At 38.2% G+C, this 10,061-nt stretch overlaps 1 pseudogene; it reads left to right on the plus strand.

The window, feature by feature from the left end:
• Nucleotides 1–338: 338 nt before the first annotated feature.
• LOC114171310 lies at nucleotides 339–3,031 on the plus strand (annotated as a pseudogene).
• The last annotated feature ends 7,030 nt before the right edge of the window (nucleotides 3,032–10,061 follow it).

A 10,061-nucleotide genomic window follows, 5' to 3' on the forward strand; every position in this document is an offset into this window, starting at 1 on the left:
TACATTAATGTATCTCCTCTTTTATATTTTTTAAAGTTTAATTTTGCTTAGAATATCGTTGACTTTAATAAAATTGAGACATTATTAACTTGATCCATGTTTTGATGTTGTAATTTTAATATATTTTTATCAATCATGAAAACTTATTAATTCAAATTAAAGTAGATATTATTTATTTTTTAAACAACATTATAAAATTTATTTTTTATTATTAATATTACTTAGGTCAACATTATTTATCAACTAACTCTAGTTTAAATTTTCTTGATAACATTATAATAATTTTTTTTATATCATTCACATTATTTTTGAATTTGTGTAAATTAAGGTTATTTTAATTTGTTCTTTGGTCTTTACCCGGACCTGATGAAAAAAATGGGATCACTTCTTATGGACTCGTTGAGAAGAATTCTGATATAGTTCATGGCCTATTAGAAGTAGAAGGCGCTCTGGTGGGATCCTCACATACAGAAAAAGATTACAGTCAATTTGATAAGGATTGAGTGACATTGCTTCTTCGGTCTGAACCAAGGAATCCCTTAAATAGGATTCAAAATGGATCTTATTCTATCGTTGATTAGAGATTTCTCTATGAAAAATATGAATCGGAGTTTGAAGAAGGGGGAAGAGTCCTCGACCCGCAACATATAGAGGAGGATTTTTTCAATCACATCGTTTGGGCTCCTAGAGAATGCGCCCTTGGGGCTTTCTATTTGATTGTATTGAAAGGCCCAATAATTTGGAATTTCCCTATTGGGCCAGGTCATTTCGGGACAAGCGGATCATTTATGATGAAAAGGATGAGCTTCAAGAGAATGATTCAGAGTTCTTACAGGGTGGAACCATGCAGTACCAGACACGAGATAGATCTTCCAAAGGACAAGGCTTTTTTTGAATAAGCCAATTCATTTGGGACCCCGTGGATCCACTCTTTTTCCTATTCAATGATCAACCTTTTGTCTTTGTATTTTCACATCGACAATTCTTTACAGATGAAGAGATGTCAAGGGAACTTCTTACTTCCCAAACAAATCTTCCTACATCTATATATAAACACTGGTTTATCAAGAATACGCAAGAAAAGCATTTTGAATTTTTGATTCATTGCCAGAGATGGCTTAGAATCAATAGTTCATCATCTAAAGGATTTTTCCCTTCTAATACTCTATCTGAGGGTTATCAATATTTATCAAATTTGTTCCTATCTAACGAAGCGCTATTGGATCAAATGACAAAGACATTGTTGAGAAAAAGATGGCTTTTCCCAGATGAGATAGTTGTTGCTAACTGCTCCAATAACGAATCATTGGTTTAACTGAATAACTAAAAAAAATAGATAGACCTTTCTTTCTCTTCGTCTCAGGTCGATGGATCTTCTCACTTGAAAGATCCCCTATATCGATAATACACATTCCAGTTGACTGAGCCTAATTCGAATTGTTTTGTTCCGAAGCAAAGAGATCCACGGGGTGGCTTGTCCTATTCAGATATTCACAACCAAGAAGTATTGAATTTTATTTTTGTTTTTGGATAGGCCCTGAAAGGAGAAGAAAGGTTGGAATGCCAATAGGAGTCTATATTTTGAATTCACCCGACCTGAAAGTACACTATCCATTTTGGGAACGTCCGGTGCCAAAGTCATTGAATGGGTAAGTCGCCAATTCCTAAAACGAACTATTTAATGTACTTTATCCGCCCGTTGGGCTACAAGTGGGTATTTTACCAGAGGTTTTTATTGTATCAATCTACCCCTGTGTGATTCTTGTTGAAGCATATACTCCTCGAGAAGGGTAGGGTGCATGGCGGACGATTTCAAAACCGATTACCCATTCATTAGATAGAGAAGATCACCAAGATTTCGTGATTCGCTGTCGAACTTATTCCAATTCAATAAGAGATCTCAATATTATGCCTTGAAAAGGACTCGAACCTCCACGCTCTTTAGCACGAGATTTTGAGTTTCGCGTGTCTACCATTTCACCACCAAGGCATCTTGAAAGTGAATCGTATTCCATGAATATGATATCTATTTAGTGTGATGTATGGAATATATGACAAAGGTAGAGTGTTAGAGTCTTTTTATTGATTGGCCACTAGTGCAGAATTGCGTTTTTACCTCGCCTTATAGGCCTCGGTTGGCGAGCAACCGAAGCATATAACGGTGCGGTGGCAATTTTGAAATTAAAGGCAACTTATAGGCCTCGGTTCACAGAAAAACTGATGCCAAACGCTGTTATAGGCCTCGGTTCTGAAAAAACCGGTGCCAAAAGCTGTAATAGGCCTCGGTTAAGGAGCCCTAAAGCCAAAAAGGTTGCGAGAAATTTCAAAAATGCCATTGACGTTAGGACCTATAGGCTTCGGTTGGGGAAAAGCCAGTTCCAAAGTGGTTATATGCCTCGGGTGTTAGGGAACCGAGGCCAAATAGGGTTATATGCCTCGGTTCTACGTTGAACCGAGGCCATATTGTTTAATTAGGGCTCAAAAACAGAACCCCTTCTTCCTCGCGCGCGCCAGCTGCCATTTCTCTTTGCAAATTCCGGCGACTCTCTGCAAGTTCCGGCCACTCCAACAACGCGAGCTCCGTGCTGCCACTGCCACCGCCTCTCGTGCTGTCGCTGCCACTGCCACTGTTACGCTGTCGTCGTCGCTGTCTCTTCTTCTCTCTGCGACTTTCGGCGAGCCCACCACTCGAGACCACCACGCGAGCCTCCTGCCACCGCCGTCTCGTCTCGCATCCAGCCACCGTCGTCTCGTCTCGCGTCCAGCCACCACCACGCGAGACCACCACGCAAGCCCCCTACCGCCGTCTCGTCTCGCGTCCGTCCACCACCATGCGAGACCACCACGTGAGCCCCCTGCCGCCGTCTCGTCTCGCGTCCGGCCACGCTGCTCCGACCAGTCGTCCCTCTCTCTGTCTCTCTACAAGTGTTCCGGCGTCCCTCCACCACCACGCGAACATTTTCGTTCTTTTTGCCGTAATTGTCGCGCCGCGGTTTTCTTTAAGGTAAATTTCCAACGCGTTTTTGTTTGATTTTTTGTTTTTGTGTATGTTAATTTTAAATTTTAGTTATTGTGAGTGTTAATTTGGATTGAGATTGGAATTGTTTGGAGTGTTTTGATTAATTTTGTGAAAGGATTGAGTCTCAATTTAAGAGCATCGTGTCTTCAGATGTAGAGCATTAAGTCTGAATTTAAGAGAATTGTAAAAACACTATAATTAAATAGGTAATATATGATGTTAAGGAAATTGTTGTTTTTGCTTTTATTTGTTACTTATGACTTTCTCTTGTGTTTTTTGTTATCTCTTGTAGCTTTCGAACGCGTTGAATTGCATCATCTTCCACTGTCATCTGCTCTTTTTACACGCTCCCAGGTTCCTAATTCTAATATTTTCCTATGATGCCAATATGTTGTTTGCTTTATATATTTTATTATTTGTTAAAACATGTTGTTTGTTTTTCTTATATGTGAGTTAGCCTTAGTTTCCCGTTTGAGATTCAATATGTAAATTATGTATTGTCCCCGAGTTTTCATTTTGAAAAAACTACATTTTTTTAAAATTAGATATAAGGGGATACAATACTAATAATTTAAATGTATTGAATCTTGAATTGTCCGATTGGACAGTTTAAGAAGATTAATCACTTTCTAGTAATTTATTAGTGCATATATATATATATATATATATATATATATATATATATATATATTTTAAAATACATATCTTAAAATTCATGAATATTTGTCAATTGTGTTTTGTATTGATCTTCGGGTGCATATTTGATTGTGGTTTATAATCACTTTCATTTCGTGTATCCTGAAGGCCAATGCGAAATGCTGGCAAAATTTCGTGAAATTTAAGATATGTATTTTAAAAGTAATATGTACCAATAAAATAAAGAAAGTGAATCTTCTTAAATGGGATAGGGTCACACCTTGATTACGACGTGAACATTGATTCAAAGATTACTGAAATTGTTCACGCAATTTCAGTATGGATCGAGATTGGATTAATTTACCACGTATTAGCGCTGAGTATGAGAATGGAGTAGAAGAACTTACAAAATTTGCGCAACGTTATGAGGGGAGAAGTGATGATGAGGTGAAGTTCATATGTCCTTGTGTCAATTGTTTGAATGGAAGAAAATTGAATGCAACTCAAGTTAGGGAACATCTTATTTGTGATGGTTTCCTTAAAAGTTATACAATATGGACATGGCACGGCGAATTAATACACATTCCAACTGTTTCTCGATCTGAATATCTTGCCAATTCCTCCATTAAAGAGCGACGAGAAGAGCGACGAGAAGAGCGATGTGAAGAGCGATGTGAAGAACGAGTAGAAGAAGACAATATAGAGGACATGATACGGGATGTTGGCGCAGAAGCTTTTGGACAAGCGCATGTGTATGAGACGATGTCTGCTGATGCGGAAACTCCGTTGTATGTTGGTTCAACTAAGTTCACGCGATTATCAGCGGTTTTAAGACTTATGAATTTGAAAGCGACCAATAGTTGGACAGATAAAAGCTTCACAGAATTGCTCGTGCTCTTGAATGAAATTCTTCCCGAAGAAAATACTCTACCCACTCGAAACTATGACGCCAAGAAAATTCTTTGTCCGATGGGTATGGAGTATAAAAGGATACACGCATGTCCTAATGATTGCATATTATATAGAAAAGAATTTGAAGATTTGAAAAAATGTCCAAAGTGTGGGTCATCACGGTACAAGCAAAAAAGAAACAGTGAAGATAATGGTCAAATAGAGAAGGAAGGATCTGCTTTGAAAGTAGTCTGGTACCTTCCAATCGTGCCCAGACTTAAGCGTTTGTTTGCAAATCCTAAAGACGCTAAAAACCTTAGTTGGCATGCAACTGAGAGAAGATGTGACGGACACCTTCGTCATCCAGCTGATTCAATGCAATGGAAAAATATTGATCAGGAATTTCCTAAGTTCGGTGAAGAATGTAGAAATATTCGTTTTGGCTTAGCTACCGATGGAATGAATCCATTTGGTAATTTAAGTACAAATCACAATTGTTGGCCTGTTATATTATTCATTTACAACTTATCTCCTGGACTCTGCATGAAGAGAAAATACATGATGTTGTCTATGATGATATCTGGTCCAAAGCAGCCTGGAAATGACATAGATGTATATCTCAATCCTCTAGTTGAAGACTTGAAGGTGTTGTGGGTTGATGGTGTTGAAGTATTTGATGTTGTTGCTTCTGAAACTTTCATGATGCAGGCAATGTTATTTGGCACCATTAATGACTTTCCAACTTATGGTAATTTGTCAGGGTACAGTGTCAAGGGTCATAAAGCATGTCCTATATGTGAAGAAAACACTGCATCTCATCAATTGAAAAACGGAAGGAAGACCGTGTATCTGCGCCATCGAAGGTTTTTACAAGCTAATCATCCTTATCGAAGGTTAAAGAAAGCATTCAATGGACATCAAGAGAATGACAAAGCACCAACTCCATTAACTGGCATTCAAATTCATGAAAAAGTTAATAAAGTACATCATGTATTTGGTAAAATGTCTAAGAAGTCATTTGCATCGAGCCCTTGGAAGAAAAAATCAATATTCTTTGACCTTCCATATTGGTCGAAGTTAGAAGTTAGGCATTGCATAGATGTCATGCATGTAGAGAAGAATGTGTGTGATAGCTTGATTGGTACACTACTCAACATTCAGGGAAAGACAAAAGATGGAGTAAATGCTCGTTTGGATTTGGTTGAAATGAAGATCCGAGAAGACTTGGCACCAAGGGAGGTTGGTAGGCGCACTTATTTGCCCCCTGCATGTTACACTATGTCCAGACAAGATAAGATAAGTTTTTGCTTATGTTTAAAGAGTGTCAAGGTACCTCAAGGATACTCTTCAAATATTCAGAGTTTAGTGTCCATGCAAGACTTGAAGCTTGTTGGCCTAAAGTCTCACGATTGCCACATCTTAATGCAACAATTGTTACCTGTAGCTATTCGTGGAATTTTACCCAAAAATGTTAGACAAACTATAACGCGTTTGTGTGCATTCTTTGTTAGGAATCCAAGTGTGAGTCTAAGTCCCACATTGACCAGAATTGAGAAAGTAGAGCACCATATAAGGATCAAGGCCCATAAACCTATTGCCTTAAGGTTTTGGGTTGAGAGTGGTGTCAGTGTCTTATGTGGTTAAGCTCAGATCTCATTGGTGTTGTATCTCCCAGTGATACCCCCTCCTTATAAACCTGACAAGTGGTATCAGAGCCGATGGTTAATACCGGCTCAGACGAGTGCAGTATAGTCCTAGTATCGAAAGTCTTCCTGACAGTGTGGGTCAGGTAAAGCGTGTCCCGTTAAGAAAGAACGGCGGTACAGAAAAGGACAGAAAAGGAGTACTCGTGGTTGGGCAGCTTCCGCTGGAGGGGGAGTGTACCAATGTGGTTGAAGGGACTCACCCTTGAGGGGGAGATTGTTAGGAATCCAAGTGTGAGTCTAAGTCCCACATTGACCAGAATTGAGAAAGTAGAGCACCATATAAGGATCAAGGCCCATAAACCTATTGCCTTAAGGTTTTGGGTTGAGAGTGGTGTCAGTGTCTTATGTGGTTAAGCTCAGATCTCATTGGTGTTGTATCTCCCCAGTGATACCCCCTCCTTATAAACCTGACATTCTTCTCTTCAATTTGTAGCAAAGTCATTGATCCTTTAAAGTTAGATGAAATTCAAGCCGAAATTGTTATCATCTTGTGTCAGCTAGAGATGTTTTTCCCTCCATCATTTTTTGACATCATGGTACATTTACTTGTTCATGTGGTGAGAGAAATCAAGTTTTGTGGACCAGTATACTTAAGATGGATGTATCCTATTGAACGTTACATGAAGATTTTGAAAGGGTATGTGAAAAATCAATATCGTCCAGAAGCTTCAATGATCGAAAGATATATTGCTGAAGAAAGTGTCGAGTTCTGTTCAGATTACATGGCAAAAGCAAAACCGATAGGAGTTCCTCACAGATCATGGTTGAACAGGTGTTCTATAAGTAACAGCATACGAGGTGTGAGTGTGGTTACCAAAAATCGCGAAGAGTTAATGCAAGCACACCTATACATATTGAACAACACAAATGAGGTAATGCCTTACTTATCTGCACACAAAGTCATTGGGAAAGAGAACAATCCAAGACAATCAGAGAAATGGCATTTGATGGAGCATAATAGAACATTCATGCCTTGGTTTAAATCTGAGGTTTTGAAAGATGCGCAATGCTCTGAGACTTTGATGTGGTTAGCAAATGGGTTGAAATTTGATGTCATCTGTTGTACATGTTATGAAATCAATAATTGCACATTCTATACAAAGTCTCTTTATGATAAAAGCACAGTACAAAATAGTGGAGTCAGTCTTGAAGCTGAGTCGCTACAATTTTCTACATCTAAAGATCAAAATCCCGTAGTAAGATCAATGACATACTATGGTGTAATACAAGAGATATGGGAGGTTGATTATACCATGTTTACTATTCCACTGTTCAAATGTAAGTGGATTGACAATAAGAGTGGTGTCAAAATAGATGAATCAGGAATGACTCTAGTGGATTTTCGAAAGGTGGGTTATCGAGACGAGCCATTTATCATGGCACAACAAGCATCTCAGGTTTTCTATGTTAAAGATCCTGCGTCTGAACATTGGTTTGTCGCTCTTCATGGAAAAAAACAAATTGATCCTAATGAAGAGAATATGAGTGATCTTAATATTGCTGTCACCCACCCATTTAGAAGAACGATAAATGTTGATGAAATCCATCTAGTTGATGATGTACATGCAATTCGAGAAGATCATGATGAAGGAATATACATATGACCAATCAATAACTTTATGTATGAATTTCATATTCTTGTTAACATTTAGGTGTTTTGTTAAATAATGTTTTATATATTAATTTGTCAGTTGCTTATTAATGTTTTTTTATGTTTTCATTTCACAGATACATGGCTGAACATTATACTTCATCAGAGGATGAAACACCTACTAAGAGACCCACCAGAGAGCCACTAGGTTGAGAGAGTTCTTAATTAGAAGAACTAAAGGTCAGAAAACACATGTTGATATTAACGTCGACACTAGTGAACCTAGTGGTCGTTATGGGGACGTCTTCAAAAGCTATTTAGGAATGTTGGCACGAGAGAGAATATCAATCCTTACGCCATCTTTTGATCATGTCACTGAAGTTGATCGGGAAATGATATGGCAAGATTTATTGGTAACTAATATTAATGTTATTAAAGTTATACTTTGATTTTGTTGATAATATGATAAATATTGTTGATGACATTTTCTATATTGCAGCTAACATTTGATATTCCAAATGTGCCGACGCTAAGACAAAAATGTTTGTCATCGGTGGCTGAGAAATTTCGTGGTTTTAAGATCAAGTTGACGTCAAGGTATGTCTTTGGACATAAAAAGAATGAAAATCCATTGTTGAAATACACTTGGATTGATGAAGACACATGGCGTCAGTTTCTTGAGCTTTGGACATCTGAGGGATGGCAGGTATGTTTATTTGAAATCATCAATAGCACAATTGATAATTATGCAAAATTTTAACTAATTCATAAAGTGGGTTTTATATGTTACAGGTAAAGAGGAAAAAGGCTCAAAGCATAAGTGCTCAAAATAAAAACCCGCACATATTATCTCGTGGTGGGTATAGAAAACTTGAAGAGAAGATAATGACAGAAAAGAAAAAATCTAGGCCCCCACCTTCTGAGGGTGAAGATATTAAGCCTCCTTCACCACCATCACGTCATCAGAAGTGGAAGTTAGCCCGTTTACGCTCATCGGGCAACTACACTTCTGACTCTGCACGAGAAATCTCTGAGAAAATTGTAAGATACAATTCTTATCTAAATTGCTCGTTCATGTTTTATATTGTATTTTGATTTATAAATTTTTTTGTTACATTGTAGGATTCGTTGGTTGAGCAGACCTCCCAAAGAGGATTCATTCCAGAAGGTCATCATGACATACTTGCTGCTGCAATTGGACGACCTGAGCACCCTGGACGTGTGCGTGGTGCTGGATCAGGAGTCGGCATACGCCAATTTTTTGGTTCCTCCTCTCGTCAGTCTTCATGCAGTCATGGTGCTGATTATGAACAAAGACTAAAGGAAATGATCACGGCACAAGTGAGAGAAGAACTAATGCGCCAATTTGAGCATTATGACATTCGTTTGCCAGTGGATCATCCGCCAGAACTAGACCCATTTGTGCCTCCCACGAGTAAATTTGTTTTCTATAAGTTATGAATTGAATAAATGATATTTAATAAAGTAATTGAATAACATTAATAAATCGTTGGCTCTAACAGGTAGAAGCGGAAAGGGGAGTTGTTCAGCTCCACCCGGGGATGACATGGATGACACTCATCCATGTCAGCTATATATTTGGGATGGTACAGAGAAAACACTAGTGGCTCATGGAAAAGTATTTAAGGTAGCCACAGTTCTTCATGGCATGGAGTTATCAGAGCATGAGGTTAAGGTCACGGTAGAGGAGGTTCTCATGCCGTATGCTTTAGTTCCTGTGCCAACAGATGAGGTGTATACTGTGGCACAGGCATTCCAGTGTTTCCTCGCCTAGCCTAGAGATTTGGTTGATACTGACCCCCCGGTACAGACTCTTAAACCCACAAATATACTACATTTTTAAGTTTACATGTTTATTATATTCAAACTTAAATTATATTCCATTTTAACTGAAATTGCATCAATATAGGAAAAACCTCAATCAAAGAAGATTCTTCTCTCTTTGGACGATCCTCTTGGTGCATTGCTCCAACTTGCAGAAATCATAGCTGATAAGCCAATGCAGGTTTCTTGGGATGCTAACATTTTTGGGAGAGATCTTGACATCCCACTTTACTTGCATTCCCAAGATGTCTTGGAGCTTGCACGAGGACAAGAGGAACTCAATATTACCATTATTCAATTATGGATGATGTAAGTCTTTTAGTCATTATATATAGTTATTTGATATATTTATGTATTTACTTATATCAAATCA

This window comes from Vigna unguiculata, unplaced genomic scaffold, assembly GCF_004118075.2.
Source record: "Vigna unguiculata cultivar IT97K-499-35 unplaced genomic scaffold, ASM411807v1 contig_20, whole genome shotgun sequence".
Lineage (NCBI taxonomy): Eukaryota > Viridiplantae > Streptophyta > Magnoliopsida > Fabales > Fabaceae > Vigna > Vigna unguiculata.